The sequence below is a fragment of the Hyaena hyaena genome, unplaced genomic scaffold, assembly GCF_003009895.1.
Source record: "Hyaena hyaena isolate Hyena2069 unplaced genomic scaffold, ASM300989v1 scaffold_77, whole genome shotgun sequence".
Taxonomy (NCBI): domain Eukaryota; kingdom Metazoa; phylum Chordata; class Mammalia; order Carnivora; family Hyaenidae; genus Hyaena; species Hyaena hyaena.
In genome coordinates, this window is record NW_024080708.1 from 139,085 (window position 1) to 161,117 (window position 22,033).

Here is a 22,033-nt window from a genome sequence, read left to right on the forward strand (position 1 = left end):
GGCATGGAATGATTAAGAGAATGCTGTGGGCCGGACAGCAGTCCCAGGAAAAGCTAAGTGACAGCCTTGGGATCTAGGCAGTAGAAGCCTTGTGGTCCTGTAAATTGATCCTCTTTCCCTCTAGGATGGAGGTTCTTGAGTTGGAGTCTGTGGGTGGGCTTTATGGGGTCAATGAACCATTTAAAACTGTTTCATTTTTGGTGTAACTCTGTCTACATGTAAATTCTTTTAGAGACGATCCATAGTCTATTGGTATTCATAAAGGGGGTGTATGTGACCCTAAAAACATGAAAGACCACTAGTCTAGGGCATAGGTGGCGCTTTTTTAAGTAGTAAGTAACCTCCTGAACTTAAAAGACAGGAACCAGAAGTGTCAGGGCAGCAATGGTAGGGATAGGGCCAGGAATAAGGTTCAGCAAAAGTTCAGTTAACATTCCAGTTATAGGAATGGAGGTGTATAATGGAGAAGAAGCCCCCAAACCATTTCAGTCATTACCTTTGTGAACTATACTTTCCTGCATCAGTAAATACACACTGATGGACACAGGAGATTGTCTCCCAGATGGCAAAAGATCATGCCATGTCATACATTTATCATTCTGAATATTGGTGATGATAGTATATGCTTCAAGGTGTAAGAGACTAACGGCATAAGATCTCTCTGAAAGTTGGTTTTTGGAATAAATCCCTAAATGAGGCTTACTATTTCTATAGTTCTTTCTTTGCTGCTTCTACTGAAACTGGATTATGAAGGAGGGGTAGATGGTAGATGGAGCAAAAGTTTTGATTAAAAAGGCCAATCTGGAGACTTTTTCCCACTTTTTTTCCACCCAAAGCCTCCAAAAGTGGTCTCATGCCATAGGAATGTTATCTAAGCTATGTAAACATTGTTCTTCCCTGGGAGGGAGGTTGAGGCATGACCCAGATACAAAGCATAGAGCAGAAAGAAGACTGTACAGTGCAGTATGGCTATTACCTACCCCAGCTGCAAATAGGAAGCAACTGTTGAGAAAGAGCAAACTATAAGCCAGCAGTTCCTTTGAGAGAAAAGACAGTATTAAAAGAATAGAGGCCATCAATACCAGAAAAGAGAAAATTGTCTTTAAGGCTTAAAAAAACCATTTTCAGGATATAGAAATGAGCTGTGCATTTTCATTTCCCCCTTGTTCTTGTAGGTCACTTCCTTTTGAGTTCATTTTTCTTCTTGTTAACTGTAACCTTTAACAGTTCTTTCCGTGGGTGGTGGTACCAAAGTTCCCTTTGCATCCTTATATGCAAAATGTCTTTATTTTGCCCTCATCCTTGAATGATAATTTGGCTAGGTCAAAAAATTCCCTCAACACTTTTAAATACTAATAAATGGTCTATTGGCTTCCTTCCTTTGTGTTTAAGAAGTCTGATATTTGATTGTAGTTCTTTTCTAGGTAACCTGTTTTCTCCTTCTTCTAGCTTTTAAGATATCCTCTTTTTTTTTTTTATGCACATGACGAGGTGTGTAGATGTGTGATTTATTTTTATTTAGCCTGCTTGGTCCATCGTTTTTTCAGCCAAAAGGCTCAAGTTTCTCTTCAATTTTTACTCATGGTTTTTCTGAAAATTACATCTTACCCTTATTTTTTCCTCATTCTCAAAATTGCCTATAACATATGTTTTTGTAGCTCATTTAATTTATCCTCTGTATCTTTTAATGCCTCTTTTATATTTTCTGTCTTGGAATACTCCCTGTAATGATATATTACTTTGGTTCTGTCCTCCAATTCATGAATTCTTTCTCAAGCCTTTTCATACCTACTTTTCAGGCCATCTGTTGGGTTTTGTTTGTTCTTTTATTTTCAATAACTGTATTTACCCCCAAGTTCTTGAATTACATTTTAAATTATCTATATATTGCTGTTTTATAAACCTTGTTATTATTTCTTGGGACCTTATTCTTTTATTTATTTCATTAAGGCATTTAAGTGTTTATTTAGAGTCCATTCTAGATGCTTTAAATGTCTATATTTTTTGGGGGCATGAATTCTCAGTTTTACTGGGTTTCTTGATGGCTTTTCTTAGTTCTGAATTCTTAGTTCCCCTTGTTTTCTAAAATGCTTGTTTGTTTGTATAAAGCCTTCCCTCCTGGTAGGAATATTGTTCCAGGCCACACCATTCACCTAACTCTGAACCACGTCATACATTAGTGTCTCAGCTTGGGCTCCCTGATGCCTGGATATTCTATTTCAACCTGTGTTTTCTTGTGCAGTGCCAGTCCCTGATAATGATCTTGTACTGTGACTTCAGCTGCAGATGCCTACCTTGGGAGGGCCACCTCAGGTGGGCAGAGCTATGTCCCCCCCTGTTCACATGTGAGGAGTGGGGCCCTATTCCCCACCTTTACATGAGAAGCCACTTGGAGGCTATAGGTCTTTCCCGGCTGTCTGGCCTCAACTGTCTGTATCTAGCTCCAGCTGCCCTATGGACCATATGGCTTTGGCCCCTCCCTTTATTGCTGTACTTTCATTCTATGTTTTATTCTAAGAAGTCTTGTTTTGTTTCTAAACATAATTTTGCAGTTTTAAAGTTTTTATTTATTGGGGCACTGGGGTGGTGCAGTTGGTTACGCATCCAACTTCAGCTCAGGTCATGATCTCACGGTTTATAGGTTCGAGCCCTGCAAGGGGCTTTGTACTGACAGCTCAGAGCCTATAATCTGCTTTGGATTGTGTCTCCTTCTCTCTCTGCCCCTCCCCAACTTATGCTCATCTGTCTCTCAAAAATAAATAAACGTTTACAAAATGTTTTAAAGTTTTTATTACTTATTTACTCATTTTTACTTATTTTTTCTTTATTGTTTTACATTTCATCCCTCACTCTTTGGTGGAAAAAGAGCAGGGAGATCTCTCCTGTGCCCTCCGTGCCATATTGAACAGGAATGCAAACCAGCTATTCTCACTATTGAAGATCAAACAAGAGTGAATAGGTTTAAACCATAGCAGAAAAGAATGGAGTTTGATAAAGGGATGAACTTTGGGACACAGTGGCTGTTAAATCCTAGAATAAATGACTAAGGAGAATCTCCGTCTCTTTACGGCATATTTCTGTAAGTGAAAAGGTACCCACCCATCTGAGATAAAGTTGTCACTGTTCTGCTTTGAGACAGGGCGCTGGCTGGGATGACTCCTCTGTATTCCTTCCACCCCAGTGATTATTAGGCATGAGGAAACTCCTGCCTTCAGGGCCACAGGAATGCTTGGTCAAAGGAAGGGGCTCTAATTTTCTTTCTTAACCCAAAAGAAGGCACTGTGATGAAAATGTTTTCAGTGCAAAGTAGATTTATAAGCCAAGATGATGACCAAGTTCTGTATCAAAAAAGGAAAACAAACAAGGAAGACATATGCCCAAGGTTTGGCCTTGCATACGGTTCTATAGCAGTATTGACTAGAACCGTTCACATGGATGGAGATAGATTCAGTGGGAGGGTCCTGCTAGATATGCCTGGACCTAATGTTCCATTGGAGGAGACATAGGAGCCATTGTCCTCCATTTGTTTCCCTGCTCCCCCTGGCTCTTGCTCACTAAACTCCCTACCCCGGAAATTTCCGAGGTTCCCACCTGTATTTGAGGTGGTCTCCTGCAGCTCCTGTTGAACTATGGCAATCAAAGTACGCACAGTGCTTTTCCAGAATTACCAGAGAGAAAGCTATATTGATTCCCATTAAGAGAAAACAAAAAAAAATTTTTTTTTTATCAGCACTTCCCCAAGTGTCAAGGCAGAGAGGTCAGGGGTCAGGTCATGGCCACATACGACAGGGTGCTCTACTATGCCTGAAGAGGCAGGTGCTGCATGGAAGTTAGAACATTCTTTTTTCTTAGGCTTATTTATTTTGAGAGAGAGAGAGAGAGAGTGTCAGAGTTCCAAGCAAGATCCACAATGTCGGCACAGAGCTCAACTTGGAGGTTAATCTCATGAACCATGAGATCATGAGCTGAGCCGAAATCAAGAGTCAGACGCTTAACCCACTGAGGCACCCAGGTACCCCAAATTTAGAACATTCTTAATGGAAAAGTCGAAACTGCATAGAAGTCAGAAGGGTCACTAAATCCATACCAGTAGATAAGCAGGACCCTCTATAGTCCATGATAATGAGAGATTTATGAGAACAAAATTACAGATCTCTTCTGGGGAAGTGGAATGGTAAAAGGGGGGAGGAGGAGAGAAAGGACAGGACTCCTTTCCTTTTGTTCTTTATATATAATTTTATCATGAAAAGAAGACTTTTATAGGGACCAGGAGTCTAAATTATGATATTACCTAATAAGATTGTTTTAATGCCTAATTTGCTACTCAGAATTCATAAATTTGGGTTCCTGTGGGGGTATTCTAGCATTTGTGGGTCATTAAAGAGCTGTTATAAAATTGCCAAGATATCTGATTTTATCTCTTACCAGAGACCTAATCCACAGCATTCCCTTTTGGCTAGCTGTGAAAAAATTTAGTTCCATGGTGTGATTTAAACGGACACTGAGAGTGTGGCTTTACCAAGAGAGGCACCCCTCACCACAGTCTTTTAAATTCAAGAAAGGCTAAAGAAATGATCTTTCCAGTGATGCACTATAGTCTGTGTGTTACTGTAAGGAGAAGGTGCAAGTTCTATGCCACTTGTCTCTCTCTCTTTTTAATTAAAAAAAAATGTTATTTATTTTGAAAGAGAGAGAGAGCAAGCATGAGCGGGGAAGAAGGAGAGAGAATCCTAAGTAAGCTCCATGCTTAGTGCCGAGTTGGACCTGGAGCTCGATCTCACGACTGTGAGATCATGACCTGAGGAGAAATCAAGAATTGGATGCTCAACCCACTGAACCATGGTGCCCCGTGGTTGGGTTGTCAGCTAGCTAGTGAATACAAGCATTTCTGCTATAATGTGATACATGGATTTCTTAATTACATTTTTAAGTTCTTATTTAAATTCCAGTTAGTTAACATACAGTGTAATATTAGTTACAGGTGTAGAATATAGTGATTCAGCACTTCTATACAACACCCAGTGCTCATCACTAGTGCACTCCTTAATCCCCATCCCCTATTTCACCCATCCGTCTACCCACCTCCCCTCTGGCAACCATCAGTGTGTTCTCTATAGTTAAGAGTCTGTTTCTTGGTTTGCCTCTCTTTATCTACCCCCACATTGATTTGTTTTGTTTCATAAATTCCACATATGAGTGAAATCATATGGTATTTGTCTTTCCTTGAATGATTTACTTTGCTTAGCACAATACTCTCTAGTTCCATCTATGTTGTTGCAAATGACGAGATTGCATTCTTTTTGAAGGTTGAGTAATACTCCACTACATATATACCACCTCCTCTTAATCCATTCATCAGTCGATGGACATTTGGGCTCTTTCCATAATTTGGCTATTGTTGATAATGCTGTTATAAACATTGGGCTGGATGTATTCCTTGGAATCAGTATTTTTGGATCCTTTGGGTAAATACCTAGCAGTGCAATTGCTGCATGGTAGGGTAGTTCTATTTTTAACTTTCTGAAAAGCCTCCATACTGTTTTCCAGAGTGGCTGCCATATATGCATTTTTGAAAATCCCCACATTCTTCAAAATTATATGCTGAAAAATAACAAGGCTCAAAGAACAAACAAGATTGGGGAAAATAACTGGAAACTTATGCAACTTTGTAACCAGAGTACTAACAAAAGAACTATACTAATAAACAACTAGAATGACTTAAAAAGGCATCTTAGATTTCTAATAAATAAAAGAATATTACAATAAGTATAGACTTCACCTTTTAAAATGGTGACATCAGCTTGGGGAAAGGGGAAGAAAGAAGGTTTGAAACTGCTGAGTTATAAAGACAAGAGAAAAGTGCACAAAGATCAAAGAAAATCCTGTTACAAGCACTTACAAGACTCACAAGTATGGCCAAATTGAGCTAAGAGAAAGAATGTGGGGTGAATGGGGATTGGGTAGATTACTGTATTTTTTCATGATTTGCTGATTTCAGTTGTGTTCACGTACTTGGCAGTCAGCTGCTGTCCCTTGATGGTGTAAAATATTAATGTGCGGGGAAAGTCATGTATGAGCCAATGCAGTTTCTACTTTATACCAATAGCATTCTCTCATTTACCACTTGCATCTGAACAAGATTGGGTTACACAAATCTGTACCATAGTGGAACTAGCCTTTATAAGATGAAGTGGAGACACAGCAATTGGCCTTTGGCAGTTCCAAGTGAGGGTTGCAGGTCACTCAGCCACTGACCTATCTACACACTGTGTTCCCCTTCCTGTTCTATGACTACATGCCCATGTTTGTGACTTCCAGTGTTACAATAATCAAGTAAACACCTGATTTACTCCCTTCAGTGTTTTTTTAGGACAAAAGTTCAAGGGGGGATTTCTTTATTTGTTATCATGCTAAAGCACACATAACCTAAAATTTATGATTTTAGAGTGTATAGCTCAGTGGCATTAAGAACATTCACAATGGTGGGCAACCGTCACCTCTAATCTAGTTCCACAAATTGTTCAGCACCTTCAGAGGAAACCTTGTGCCCATTAACCCCTCTCTCTACCAGCCCCTGAGAACCACTAATCCGCTTTCTGTTTCTATGGGTTTTTCCTATTCTGGACATTTTATGTAAATGGAATCATGGACATTTGGGTTGTTTCCACCTTTTGGCTGTTGTGAATAGTGCTGCTGTGAACATTCATGTACAAGTTTTTCTGTGGCATATGTTTTCAGTTATTTGGGGTATATACCTAGGAGTGAGATTTTCTGAGTTGTATAGTGATTATATATGTAACTCACTGAGGAATCTCTTTTAGATTTGAGAGCCACCCAATCTTCTTTTGGTTCTTCTCTTTGAGTATCTGCTGCTTCCATCCTCGTGGATGCTGAGTGCTACTACTGCCATCATTCGTGTTTTATCTCCATTACTCTCTCTTCTCTTCTTTTGTTCTTTTCTGAATTCTGTATTCCCTTTTGATTTTATTGAAAAAGGTCAGTTCCTTTTAAACACTAACAGCCAACTGTCATAGTCTTTCCATTTAATGTGACTACACTATTAGTGTATGCAAGACGATAAGTTGGAGGCCATTTCCTTGCCTGCAAAAGATGGATGTATTTTCAGAAAACTCTTTCTCTGTCCAGAACTATACAAAACACTGAGGATTCTAGAACATTGGTCTCTGGATAGCAGGCACTTTATTATTATTATTATTATTATTATTATTTGTTTCTCTTAAAAAAGTTTTTTAAAATGTTTATTCATTTTTGAGAGAGACAGAGACAGAGCACGAATAAGGGAGGAGCAGAGAGAGAAGGAGGCACAGAGTCCAAAGCAGGCTCCACTAGAGAAAACATTTATATGGGCAAATAAACTTAGAGTTTCTGGGCAGATAAACTTTCTGGATTAGAGAAAGTTAAATAGGTTTTGTTTAATGAAGGACTTCTCAGAGCCTTTAATATATTAATATACATTATGAATTTATAAGAGAGGTGTATGCAGTGGAATATTTTTCAAACTTATTCATCTGTTTTTTTTTTTTTTTTGCAAGGCACTCTGATGAAGGATTAGTGCTTTTTTACTATATGTTTTAAGAAGTCTTGGACTATGCCATTCAGTTTCCAGAAGTCATTTATATTATAACAATAAGTTATAATTAGACAGAGCAGCTTAGTTTAGAGAAGTTCATTAGGGAATCAGGCCCTTTTACAACAAGACCCCAAACTAGTGTTGCTCAAACTTCAGTGTGCTTAAGAACCGACTTAAGATTGATTCGATAAAATGCAGATTCGTAGGCCTTACACTAAAAATTCTGATTCAGTTGGGCTGCAGTGGATATTCTACATTTTAAACAAGCACCTCAGTGAATTCCAATGCAGTTGGACTGGGGATTGCACTTAAGTTCCAGGGAAGATCTTGATAAAGGAGCTTAAGAGCACTGCCTATATGATCTTGGAGTAGAGGGCCCTGTACATGTGCAAAGGGCCAGGGGCAACACAACAACATTGTTTCTCTGATAATAGGGAACAGAAGTACCTCAGAAGCATACTTTGACTGCATGACATGTTCCCAGGGCCAACCCTAAAGACACATGTGCACACTGTTCCATCTGGCCAGCCCTCCTGCTTTCCCAGAGCTCCCACGTAAAGCTTTGCTCTTCTGCCGCCTTCCACATTCAGAGCCCCTGGCTGTTGTGTCCAGAAAGAAGGACCCTCCGTGGGGAGCTCCCCGCTCTATCCCGCCCATTGTCCATGACTTGTTGTTGGCAAGAAATGAATGGCATTTCTCGGAATTAGCCCAGGAATTTCTGCTGATAAACAAATGAAATTCTCAAAGGGAAAAGCAATCAACATAGTTTGAAATAAAATCAGTGTTTTCAGCTTAGTCTGTTTTCAACTTAGTTTGAAATAAGAGTCACATCTAGGGTATTTTAAGGAAAAGATTAGTAAGATGTCCTTTACTGAGCATTCTTCCTGGTTGCAGGGCTGACTCTTAAACTGGAGCCTGCTTTCTGAGTAAGTCGGACAGACAATTATTACCACCATTTCCCATCACCTGTGATTCCAAGACTGTCCAGCCAGCATTGCGACAGCCTCCCCCTCTCCTTCCCCATTTCCCTGCCAAGTTGCATGACACCTGAAATCCTATCATTACTACAGCTTCACCTTCTTAATTCAGGCTTTGAGTCCTGATAAATTTATCTGTCTTTGAAAGTGGGGATTTAACTCTTATTAACCGTTTCAATTTAATCTGCACACAGCATCGAGAAAGCAGAATTCAGTGGTAGAAAGTGGAGGTAGGTGGGTGGGGGGAGAGCCCTAAGCCACTAGCCTGGGTACCTGGAAGAGATTTTCGGTGTGGGGGTTAAAGAGGGGAGGCTAGGGAGTCAGGCTCTACGCTTTCCACAGCCTTGCAGAGCACCAGGGTTCTCTGTAATATCAAGGGTAAGCTCTTTATTGTGGCAGAGGACACGGTAGTTTCTAGGACGAGTTGCCAGCTCTCAAGTTTTTCACTTTGGGGTTGTTAATTTAAAACCAATATGTTCTCGAAGTAACCAAATATTCTTGCTATCTGTTGCCTAGAGCCAAAGGGTTTCACTCAAGGGTTTTGGATGCAAAATAACTATAACCCAAAAGGTTTACCAGATTATTTGCAGCCACTAAGATAAATAACAGTCTTTATTAGAATGATTTTCGTCTGATTTTTATATTTAGAGTTTTACACTGTCAGCTATTCCCTAAAATGATTTTAGAAACTGGCAGACTTTAGGGTATCAGTTATTGAAATCTGTTCCAAAATCCACCTCCTTGCAAGACTCCACTTTTGGCCATCAAAATAGTCTATTGTATAAATGTCTTGATGTTTGTCTCTTGTCTTTGCCACATGGATGCTAAGACCCAGAGAATGGGAAGTGAGTCAGCAGTAGATGGGTGTGCCTGCTGAAACAGTTTTCTATAGAGTTGTCCTCCTTGAATGGGAGAGAAGGTATGAAGGATATGTACTGTACCTTTAAAGGATATATATATATATAAAATATATATATATATATATACATATATAACATATAAATATATAATATATATAATATATAAATATATAATATATATTATATATATACATTTAATTTTAACTAGGCCACTACACCCAGTGTGGGGCTGAACTCACAACCCTGAGATCAAGAGTTGCATGCTCTACCGACTGAGTCAGCTGGACACCAGCAAAAGGGGTAAATCAAAGTTGTGGGCAGGAGGAGGAGGAAGATGGTTCGTTGGATTTTCTTTTTAATTGGAGAAAAAGGGAAAAACCTCTAACTTGGGAGTAAAGGTTACTTTTAAATTTTTTAAACTTTATTTATTTTTTGAGAGAGCGTGAGTGGGTGAGGGGCAGAGAGAGAGAGAGGGAGTCACAGAATCCGAAATATGCTCCAGGCTCTGAGCTGCAGGCTCTGAGCTGTCAGCACAGAGCCTGATGCGGGGCTCAAACCCATGAACTGTGAGATCATGACCTGAGCCGGAGATGGACACTTAACTGACTGAGCCACCCAGGTGCCCCAAGATTACTTTTAAAACATAAAGATAAGGTAAGTGTCCATGCAAGCTCAGTTTTTTTTTCCTTCAGCAAATTTTTGCAGCTTTGATTTTTTTGAATTTTTTTTTCTCATTCACAAGGTCATGCCCTCATGGATCTAAGGCCAAATCAGAGTCGACACTCACTATCATACTTTTTATATGGTGTATTCCTTTAGGATTTTAATAGGACAGAAATGGGGGTTGAGAAGGAAGTGCAGGGAAATTTGGCTTGCTTTCTTCCTTGCTTTTTCTTTGTTTCCCTTTCTCTCGCTTTCCCTGCCTCTTACCTTCTTTCCTCTCTTCTTTTCTTTCTTTTAACGTATTTTTATGTAAAAAATATATATATAGTAGTAAAATATACATAACAATATTTACCACTTAACCACTTTTTTAATATATTTTTAAATGTTTTATTATTTATTTATTTTCAGAAAAAGAGAGAGAGAGCAGGGGAGGGGCAGAGAGAGAGGGAGAGAGAGAATCCCAAGCAGGCTCCATGCTTTTAACACAGAGCCATACACAGGGCTCGATCTCAGGAACCATGAGATCAAGACTTGAGCCGAAATGACGAGTTGGATGCTTACCCGACTGAGCCACCCAGGTGCCCCACCATTTTAACCACTTTTAAGCATACAGTTTTTTGGCATTATGTACATTCATGTTGTTATGCAGCCATCAGCACCATCCATCTCAGGGAATTTTTCGTCTTCCCAAACTGGAACTCTATCACCATTAAACAGATCTACATGTCCCCCTCCCTCAGCCCCTGGAAGCAATCATTCTCCTTCGTGTCTCTATGAATTTGAATGCTCTAGGTACCTCCTATAAGCGGAATCATACAGTATATCTCCTCTTGTGCCTGCCTTCCTTCACTTAGCACAGTGTCTTCAAGATTCATCCATGGTGTGGTGTGTCACTTTCTTTTTCAAAAGGGAAAGAAAGCAGAGAAGAAATTAGACTAGACACTAGTGGTACAGATGAGCAACTGAAGTCAGGAGATGACCAAGGGGTCTTAGAAGAATCTAGCAAATTTCAATTGTCAGAGCACACTTTTTGCAGGATAGGAAAGGCTCCAGAGACCACACTGTCTTGAGCAATGACAGCCATGATAAGTGGTAACTGACAGCAATGACTGTGATGTACTAGCTTTTGAAAGACAGATGTATTCCTTATTAACATTTCCTAGGGAACTTCAGATAGTGTCAATTTTTACTAGCTGTTTTTTTTTTTTTAACAATCCATCCAGAGGATATTTTATTATTATTTTTTTTTACAAATAGTTTATTGTCAAGTTGGTTTCCATATAACACCCAGTGTTCATCCCCATAAGTGCCCTCCTCCATGCCCATCACCCCCTTCCCCTCCCCCCACGTCCATCAGCCTTCAGTTTGTTCTCGGCATTCAAGAGTCTCTCATGGTTTGCCTCCCTCCCTCTCCCCAACTATTTTTCCCCTTCTCCTCCCCTATGGCCTTCAGTTAAGTTCCTCCTAATCCACCTATACGTGCAAACATATGGTAGCTGTCCTTCTCTGCCTGACTCATTCCGCTCAGCATAACACCCCCAAGATTTATCCATGTTGCTACACATGGCCATGTTTCATTCTTTCTCACTGCCATGTAGTATTCCATGGTATAGATAAACCACATCTTCTTGATCCATTCGTCAGTTGATGGACACTTAGGCTCTTTCCATGTTTTGGCTATTGTTGAGAGTGCTGCTATGAACATTGGGGTACATGTGCCCCTATGCACCAGCACTCCTATATCCCTTGGGTAAATTCCTAGCAGTGCTATTGCTGGTCATAGGGGAGTTCTAGTGTTAATTTTTTGAGGAACCTCCACACTGTTTTCCAGAGGGGCTGTACCAGTTTCCATTCCCTCCAACAGTGTAGGAGGGTGCCCGTTTCTCCACATCCTCGCCAGCATCTAGAGTCTCCTGATTTGTTCATTTTAGCCACTCTGACCGCCTACACTGACTGGCAGCTTTTGTCATCTTCTGGAGAAATCCGTAGTGACAGAACTGTGTCCCTGTCTCTCTTGATCCAGAGATGTGTATTTCCAAAAGTGCTTCTGCTGAGATTGCTCTCTGAGGAAAATCACGTCTGGAGCCATTCAGTATGGTTTGATTAGAAAGATTATTAAAGGATCAGAGTATCAAACCTAAGAGGCAATGTTGAAGGAAAAGTGTAATTACTGAGCCCTGTGAAGGAAGGACTTTAACATTCTTCTGAAAGATAAAGAAATGGTTCCTAGAGGATGCTGATCACCTTTCTCTTCCACCTCCAAACGTGAAGAGTGGACAGAAATGGGCTGCAGCATATGAATGTTAAGTACAAGGAAGCACAGTTGACCCTGCTTGAACTTGAGCAAGGGTGAGGGGCGCTGATGCCCCACAGTGGAAAATCTGGTATAACTTTTACTGCCCTAAAAACTTAACTATGAATAGCCTACTGCTTCCTGGAAGCTTTACTGATAACATGAACAGTCAACACATATTTGTATGTTATACGTATTATGTGCTGTGTTCTTGCAATAAAGGAAGCTAGAGAAAAGAAAACGTTAAGGAAATCCTAAGGAAGAGAAAAGACATGTATGGTACTGTACTGTGTTTATAGAAAAAGAATGTGCATATAATTGGACCTGTTCAGTTCAAACCCCTGTGGTTTCAAAGTTCACCCGTGCTTTTAGGCATGGAGAAGGGAGCAGAAGTCTTTTATTTATTTATTTATTTATTTATTTATTTATTTATTTATTATTATACAGAGACAGAGCACGAGTAGGGGGGAGGGCAGAAGAAGAGGGAGACACAGAATCCGAAGCAGGATCCAGGCTCTGAGCTGTTAGCACAGAACCCAATGCAGGGCTTGAACCCACGAACTGTGAGATAATGACCTGAGCCAAAGTCGGACACTTAACAGACTGAGCCACCCAGGCGCCCTGTTAAAGTCAACATCTTACGGGGCACCCGGGTGGATCAGTTGGTTAAGCGGTTAAGCTCCCAACTTTGGCTCAGGTCATGATATCACGGTTCGTGAGTTCGAGCTCCAGCGTCTGGCTCTCTGCTGTCAATGAAGCCTGCTTCTACTCCTCCTCCAGCCTCTCTCTGTCTCTCAAAAAAGAAATAAACATTTAAAAAATTAAAAAAAGAATAAAGTCAACCTCTTACAACTCAAGCTTGACATTGAGTAAAAAAGCAAGACACATATCCATGAACAAGTGCATTCAGTGCGTTTTGATTAATTTGAAGTTCGCAACAGGCAAAATGAAACTATATTGTTTAAGGAGGTTACATACATGTAACAAAAGTGTAGTCAAAAAAAAAAAAAGCCACAACAAGGCAGTGATTGTTTCAAAAGTCAGGACTGTGGTTCCCTCTGGTGGGAAGAGAATGGGCCTTCTAGGCTGTTAGCCATACTCTCTTGACCTACATGGTAGTTACAGGGATGTTTGCTTTATAATCATCAATTCTGCTGTATGTTTATGTTTTAGATACACAAAGTTCTATTTCCCAGCATAAAATATTTTATTTTTTAAGTTTACTTATTTATTTTGAGAGAGAGAGAGAAAAAGTGTGAGTGAGGTAGGGGCAGAGAGAGACAGAATCCCAAGCAGGCTCCGTGCTGCCATCGAGGAGCCCAATGCGGACTCTAACCCACGAACTGTGAGATCGTGACCTGAGCCGAAGTCGGAAGCTTAACCGGCTGAGTCATCCAGGTGCACCCAGCATAATATATTTTAAACGATAGTACATTTTCATTTGATTTTAGATGGTTATGATTACAGGCAAACGGTGGTTATGATTGGAGGCAAACGGTGACCAGAAAACTTTTAAATGTTACAATTAAACATAGGATTGTGTTTATGCATTTGGATGTTTGGGACCTGTTATTTTTGTTTAATTATTTACATTATTTTAGTCTTCTTGGTGTTTGCTTTGGTTTCGTTTGGTCTGGTCTGGTCTGGTCTTTTCTTTTTCTTTCTCTCTTTCTTGCTCCTCCCCCCACCCCAAAGCAGACAGTACCAAAGCCTGGAGAAAGGATGTGCCCTCCCCTTGGAATTTATAAGAAGGCATTTGGGGGCATTTGAGACTTTGCTCTCTGAACTGCAGAGTGCACCAGTATGTTGATATCCAGATGACACCTTCCAGCTTCAGGTCTGTATCACTGACCAGAGGCCCCATTTGGCTTTCAGAATCAAGACCACATTTGGGAAGGAGAGAGAGCTTTGCTCCTATGGAGTACACATTCCCTCCCCCAAGGTGAGGCAGTACTGTGCTGTCATCAGGGAACGAAGATACAGGGCCAGAAGGGAGATGGGGAATGATCCTGCTCTTCCCGCAATTCACTGAGGAATGTGCAGAGAGCTGGCTGGCCTCTCTATGTGCCTGTCTTCCCAACTTGTAAAATAAGAGTGATAATTCCTACCTTCTACTAAGGTTTGCATTGACAATGAAAACAAAGTTGATGTGGGAAATTGCTTTGGAAAGCATAAAGAGGTGCATATATAAGGAAGACAGTATCCAGCAGGAGAAAGAAGGAATCTGAACCCAGAGTTCCCAGATTGCATCATGAACAGGGAATGTGGGCAAAGCCTGACACTCGGGCATTTTGGTACGTGTTTCTGTAGATCCCTATGACAGCAGCTCCATAAACAAGCACTGACCATATGTCTCCAGCCTTAGGGAAAAGTTGGGAGGGGGCCTAAAGGAAACAGGTGACAGGTTTAGTGAGTGTCAGGCAGGAGGCGCAAAATAAATGGCATCCTCTCTGCCTTTCCTTTCTATTTCCTGCTGATGAGATTTTCAGAGGTGTCTCGAGTGAGCCTGCTGCTCAGTAATGCTGATGTTCCCAGAGCAGGGTGAGCACTTAGCAGAGACATGGGACAATGCCGGGAATGCATTCAGAGATGAGGTAACAGTGTCTGGCCTGGCATGAAAGCTTGACTGGCTGTGTTTTTTCTTTTGGCTAGGCCTGCCTCTGCCCCTTGCCTCCAGTCACAAAAATGTTGAGCAGGCTTCTTTGCTTTGCATTGTTGAGTGCTGATTAGGCTGCCATAATTCCTCTTAGCAGGCTGGGAGTGCTGCAGTCCCTACACTCTTACAAATTCATGTTCTGGCTGGAGCCTGTCATCCAACACCTTGTGCAGGAGCAGAGCATGACCCTATTGCAGGGGGCCTCTTGGACCACAGTGATCAGGGCAAAGAGCTATTGCCATAGTGTTGCTTTCCAGTGTGGGAGGATAAGCATGCCCCCTCTTTCTCCCAGGGCTTTAGAAATGTTGGGGAACTATTTTGGTCATCACAGCAATTGGGCGATGTCCTCGGCATTTACTAGGCAGGAACTAGGGATGCTAAATGTTCCACAGTGTGAGTGGGAACACAGTGCAGTGAGGAAGCATCCCATCTGAATTCCATTGGTGACCCTATTGACGAGCACTGGACAGCAGCCTTATTCAGAGGAGGCCAGGGAAGGGAGTCTCCTCCCAGCCAGAAGTTGGTAGTTCATGTCCACTCACTCACTCACTTATTCCTTCATTTCACAAATGTTTCCAGAGTACAAGCTTTGGGCCAGGTCCCATGAATGGTTGTGAGGTTTCAGAGTTCCTGCCTCAGACAGCCCACAGTCTCGTTGGGGAGACACAAGATCACTAAAACACAGTGTGATGAGTACTTCAGTAGAGGTGTGGACAGGGCTGGGCAGGCAGAGAGGGGAAGAGGAGAGACACTCTCCAAGAGCCAAGAGCCAAGCTCCTCAGAGAAAAGTCACTACTCAACCTCGGTTCTGACAGACAAATGGAGCTTTTCCAGATGGAGAAGGAGGAAGGGGAGGGCACGTGCAGAAGCACATGTGGGACCACGACTGGAATGGGTATGGTCTGTGAGGGAGGGAGGAGGCTTGAGAGGTCAGATAGGTGGGGACTGCATCTCAGAAGGCCTCGTATGCCCTACATTTAGACATTATTTTGGAGAGCCTGCCCACTGCACACAACGGCAGTAGATGAAGTTTTTCTTTAGTACACCTGGACATCCCTTTGCACCCTCTCTTCTCTCTCTCAGTTCCCCAAATCCTCACGTCTGTCCCTACTACCCAGCTCTCATACAGGCACTAACATCTGATGAGAACGAGGCTGGGTGGCCCCATCTAGAGGGAGGTTCACCTTGTAGCAGCAGATAGGTCAATACTTAAAGAATTCACAGCAGATAGAATTCTAGATGTCGAGGGGAGAGACTTTAGGAAGAAGACTTTGATGAACTAAGTACTGAGGAGATAGTGCCAAGGGCCTTGGTTCAATGGCCACACACTCATTGCGAGTATGAGAGTTTGTGACATGTGTGTGTGAGTAGGTGAGATTCTCTGTCTGTGAGCAGGTATCCGCGGATAATAAGAGCTCCTACCTCAAAGGACTGTTGTGAGGATTAAATGAATTAATACATGTAAGGGCCTTAGCACTGAGCTCAGCCCATAGCCCACTCTTGAGAAATGCAGGCTCCTTTTCTACTTAGAAAAAAAAAAGGCACGTTTATTTATTAATTTTAAACCCATGAGAGACTTTTTATTTTAAAAATAAATTTTTAAATCTTTTATTTATTTTTGAGAGAGAGAGATAGAGATAGAGATAGTGTGAGCAGGGGAGGGTCAGAGAAAGAGGGAAATACAGAATCTGAAGCAGGCTCCAGGCTCTGAGCTAGCCGTCAGCACAGAGCCCGATCCAGGGCTCGAACCCATGAACTGTGAGATCATGACCTGAGCTGAAGTCGGACACTTAACTGACTGAGCCACCCAGGCGCCCCCATGAAAGACTCTTTAATTTTTTTTTAATGTTTTATTTATTTCTGAGAGACAGAGCATGAGTTGGGAAGGGGCAGAAAGAGAGGGAGACACAGAATCCAAAGCAGGATCCAGGCTCCGAGCTATCAGCACAGAGCCCGACACGGGGCTCGAACTCATGAACTGCAAGATCATGACCTGAGCCGAAGTTGGCCGCTTAACCAACTGAGCCACCCAGGCACCCCAAAAAATACTTAATTTTTGAGAGACAGAGATGGAGTAAAAGTGGGGGCAGGGCAGAGAGAGAGGGAGACAGAATCTGAAGCAGGCTCCAGGCTCTAAGCTGTCAGCACAGAGCCTGATGCAGGGCTTGAACTCATGAACTGTGAGATCATGACCTGAGCTGAAGTCAGACATTTAACTGACACCCAGGCACACCCCCTTTTATACTTTTCGAGTGCAGGGCCACACAGCGGAGTCCGAGGAGGTGAGAACATGCTAGCCAAGATGAAGATGAGGATTTGATGCTAAGACTTCGTGGCTCCATCTGGCTAGTTTCCAATCTGTGCCTAGCTAGGCCACATCCTCAACCCAGAACAATACAATCTTTTAGGACGTCACTTATCACCCTCAATTTTCTCAAATGGAGTCAGCATTATTTTGTGTATGTTTGGATTTACTTTTTTCACCTCCATTTGGAGGACACACAAGGTGGGAAGCTGTTGTTTTCACAGATGGTGCAAACCTGCCTTTAGCCCCAGGTCCCCGGTCCATCATCCTCCCGCATGGGTCCACAAAATGGAAGAACCACAGCTCTTAGGGCCGGAGCCAGGAAGATGCATTAGAAAGAAATTAACTTGGGAGGGGCTGGATGAGGGAACAAAAGTCTTAGCTGGAGAAGGGAAGCAGCAAAAGGGGGAAAAAAACTGGGACAGGATACATCAAGATCATCCAGCTGCCCCCAAACTGAACTTACAATGTTTTCTGTGTTCTCTTTGGAAGGCGGGTTGGCTTGTCCAGCATTCAGTGGAAACTTGTTGATTGACACTGAGCTGGGCACAAGTTCAATTTGAGTGTGCCTTCAGCTATTTATTTGATTTTTTTTTTTTTAAATTGCACCCTTTGCAGTAAGACTGTTCCGTTTCTCCTGGAAGCCCCAGGGCAGTGAATTTGATTGTTAAAATAGCAGCCGTTAACACTATCTGTGTTATGACACTGTCCTCCCCACCCCTCTTCGGAGGAATGGGGCAATGATGTTGTTTGACAAAAGTTAAATTCTCTTCTCCCCACCAAGAGGAACAGAGACTCCTCTTCTGAGTCAGAGGTTTGCCTAAGCGCCTTTGCTCTGCAAGCCCCCAAGTTTGCCCCCCCTTCCCTGCTCACACACATGTGACCCTCACAAACACAGTCTTGCTACCCTCACATACACTCACACCCATCCTATGAGCTAGAGGAACCCTGGGTAGCCCCTGTGCCTGTGTTCCTTTTCTTTTGTTTTGCTTTCCTTTATTTGCTTTGTTTTGATTTGAAATCAGTCTTTGGGATTACATGGGATGATTTTTTTCATGTTATTAATAGTGCTGTGAAGGGAGCATGTAAGGACTTTATCCACAGTCCTGGCCATGCCTGCTTCTCCCACATAATAAATACAATGCTGATCAATGGAACTGGTCCCTGTAAGACTTCACATACTATAGCTCTTGGGCAAATAGCCCAGGGAGCTCTAAAAGATGCACGCATTATTGGATTATCTAGATTATTCATACGTCTGTTTAAAAGGGAATTTTTCATGAGAGGACTGAATGGCTGTTGGCTTTCCTAAGGGCCCTGGGAAAAGATCAAAGGAGTAGAGTCAGTAGAGGTAGTATAGAATGGCTGAGCTCTCTGAGCAAGGCAGTAATGGGGGCCAGGGCACATCCCCACCATCAGAGAACATCAGCATTGGTCACAGCTGGACAGCCATGAGGAGCTCAGACCTAGAAGGCACGGAGGATCAGTTCTTTGTTCTCTGGTTATCTTCGGTGCAAGTTGTCTATACTGGTGCTGTCCAACAGAACTTGATGGAACGCTTCTGTATCCCTAGCATCCAATATGGCAGCCACAAGCACATGTGGCCATTGGGCTTTTGAAATGTGATTGGTGTGATTGAGGAACTACATTTAAAATGCTGTTTAATGTCAGTTATTTTAAATGTATACAGGCACATGTAATTAGTGGCTACTGTAGTGGATAGCCTGACTCTGTACCATTCATTGGATATTTTTCTGTTGCATGGAGTTTAATTTCGTACCTTCTGCCCATCTGTTCAATGTCTTACAATTATTTATTTATTGAGGGACAGGAATGGTAGATTCTACAACCACAAAAAATCATGTCGTGAAGAGATTTTTTTGTCCAGCCCCCTCCCCTCACATTTGTCAAATGGGGAGACTCAGAAAGACTGCACTTGACCTGAAACCATAGCACTCGTTATAAGTAGCTGATCCTGGAACTCACATTTCCCTGCCTCCTGGACTGTGCTTCAGAAGAGTAAATGCCCTCTTCCTTTCCTCTCTCTTCACTCTATAATTGAGATTAATGCCCTCATATTTGGAAATAATTTGGACCCCAAGTCTGTCTTTATCTGCTCATATGCCAAGGCACATTGTAGGCTCTGGACACATGTTCATGGGACGAAGGAATTCTCGAAGGCCTTCCCATTTTCTGTTCTTTTTAATGTTATATTTTCTGAGAAAATATATTGTTGTCTCAGATGTTCAGTGTGTTTGAGTCCGCTCATGCTCCTGCTCTCTCTGCCCAGGGAGGTGGGGCCTCTACTCTGTGGATGTGACTGTGGCCTGTGCAGGTACTCAGGTACAGACAAGAGAACCTCTAAAAGTTGCTTCGCAGGCTGATGAAAATGCTGCAGCCCTTTGTGCTCTAGGACCTACCTGCATTCTGAATTCTCTAAACTTGATGGTAACCAGGAACATCAGGCATAACACTCTCCCTTCTCCTCTTTTCTCTGGCAAAACACAATCACATAGAAGGAAAGGTCCCTCAAGTAGGACTCGAGAGCCATATCTTACCTGTCTACTTAGAAACTTAGAGGAAACATCCAGGCCAAGCTGAGTTCAGAATCGACTCCTAAAAGAAGACCATTCAACTCCTAAGTCCAAGTAAAGTATACATTTTCCTCTTCTTTTTTCCTCTTTCTGTTTCCCACCCCAGGCCTTTGTCCCCAACCCAGAGCCAACCAGCAGTAACTCAGAAATAACTGAGTTAAAGCAAAACCTGTTAACAGCCACCAAAGATTGAGTTTTAGCCAGGCAGCTGGCTCCTCCAGGTGGCCCTGCCAAGAGCCAGTCTGAGGCAAGGGAGCAAATGGCCTGGGTCCCATCTGCAGTGGAATGGCCAGTTCATTTGTTGGTACCACCTAATGAAGGAGTGATCTGGTACTGAGATAGAAAGCTTCCAGGGACCCGCCCAGCGCTAAAAATCTTAAGCCCAAGAATAGTCATTGCATGCCAAGGACACTGGAGAAAATCTTTGGAGCATGTATAACACCAAGCCAATTGGAGTGCCTGCTAAGCCAGTCCAGGATTCCTAGCATTCCAGCCACGCCATATATACCCCCACCCCCAGAGGGCAGCCAGTGGCCACAAGCAGAGGCTACATCCACCCAGTAGGCTGAGACCCTCATCAGACCCTCCAAGAGCCTGCTCTCTTGCTTAGGGTCAGCCTGCTTGCTTTGTGCTGAGTTCAGGGCAGTGGACAAACCGTACCGCCCAGTTTAGCCTAAGAATCTCATTTGCCAAGGAATCTCCAGGCAGTGAATCATTTCGAGCAAGCACTTAAGCAACTTTCCAGTGAGTCATCCTGACGACTGTCAGGTTCACTAATCCTGACATATACTGTGTATATCCTTTGTTCAGATCCTGTCCCCATCTTGATTGATACTGGGGTTAGTAAACAACATAGCTTTAAAGATGTGCTTTTTGGAGCTCGTTTGTATCAGGGCTACCTTTGCCTACCTCCAAAAAGGCCTGAAGCACTAATTAAAATCCTGCCAGTACCAATTCTTGATCGGTGTATACTCTTGGCTACATAGCTACCAGGAGTGTGTACTCTTAACTGTGAGTAGCAGTGCATGTTGGATTTCTTTTCCAGATACTCCATGGATCTGTTTCCACTTGGCTTCTTCAAGACCAGGGGTCAGGAATTTTTTTTTTTTCTGTAAAGGTCCAGATAGGAAATATTTTAGGCTCTGTAGGCCATACCGCCTCCGTGATGACAACTCTTCCATTGTAGTATGAAAGCAGCCATCAACAACATGTAAATGTACGGTCACGTCTGTATTCCAATAAAACTTTATTTATAAAAACAGACTGCAGGTCAGATTTGGCCCATAATGCCTCTTCTAGACATAAGGTGCCAAGTCCAATTAGTAGGCAATACCTGTTTTTGGCTGGTAGAGTGTTTATGAATTTCCCTTTGAGAAAGGGATTATCCTTACCCCTCAGTTCATCTTGGGAAGAGATGTAAAAATTGTGGGAATATGTTTTATCTCATTTTGAATATGAAAGCCCGTTCTTCATCCAATGTTGGATACCCTATAGCAATCAGAAGAGGCTAAATTATGATGCAGCTGCAACCAACAAATCTCAATGGCTTAAAACAAAGGTTTATTCCTTACTGTGCATCTCAGGTTAGCACATGGCTTTCTCATCCAGGGACCCTGGCTGACCAAGCATTGCCATCTGGAATTTAGTTCCAGTGACATGGGAAGGGAATTTAGCACATTTTGCCCTGGCTCTTAAAGACTTCTGCCCAGCAGTGGCACAGATTACTTCTGCTCAAATGACATTGGCCAGACCAAGTCACACAGCCATATTTTGACTTCTGGGGATAGGGGAGTGCAATGCTATCATGTGCCTGAAAGGAGAAGAATAAGAATATTGATGAATATTCCTAATGACTACCATACTTTCTAAAAACTTTTTTTTCAGATTCTTCATATCCTCTCTTGCATAGCCCTTAGGTCATCTGGCCTATTTGCCTCTTTCCCCCAACCCTGGCTGGCTTTGTTCAGTCCTGCTGGTCATTGACATTGACACATGAGGGAATAGCTTAAGACCTAAAAGCATTAGGACAGCAATTATTCCTTAAAATGCCATGTTGGCCAGCTATGAACATCATGTCGGGCCTTTGAGCCA

At 42.3% G+C, this 22,033-nt stretch overlaps 1 protein-coding gene across 1 annotated transcript in view; it reads left to right on the forward strand.

The window, feature by feature from the left end:
* CHRDL1 (chordin like 1) overlaps nt 1-22,033 on the forward strand; it is a 126,583-nt gene that overhangs the window by 36,401 nt on the left and 68,149 nt on the right. The window lies entirely within an intron of this gene.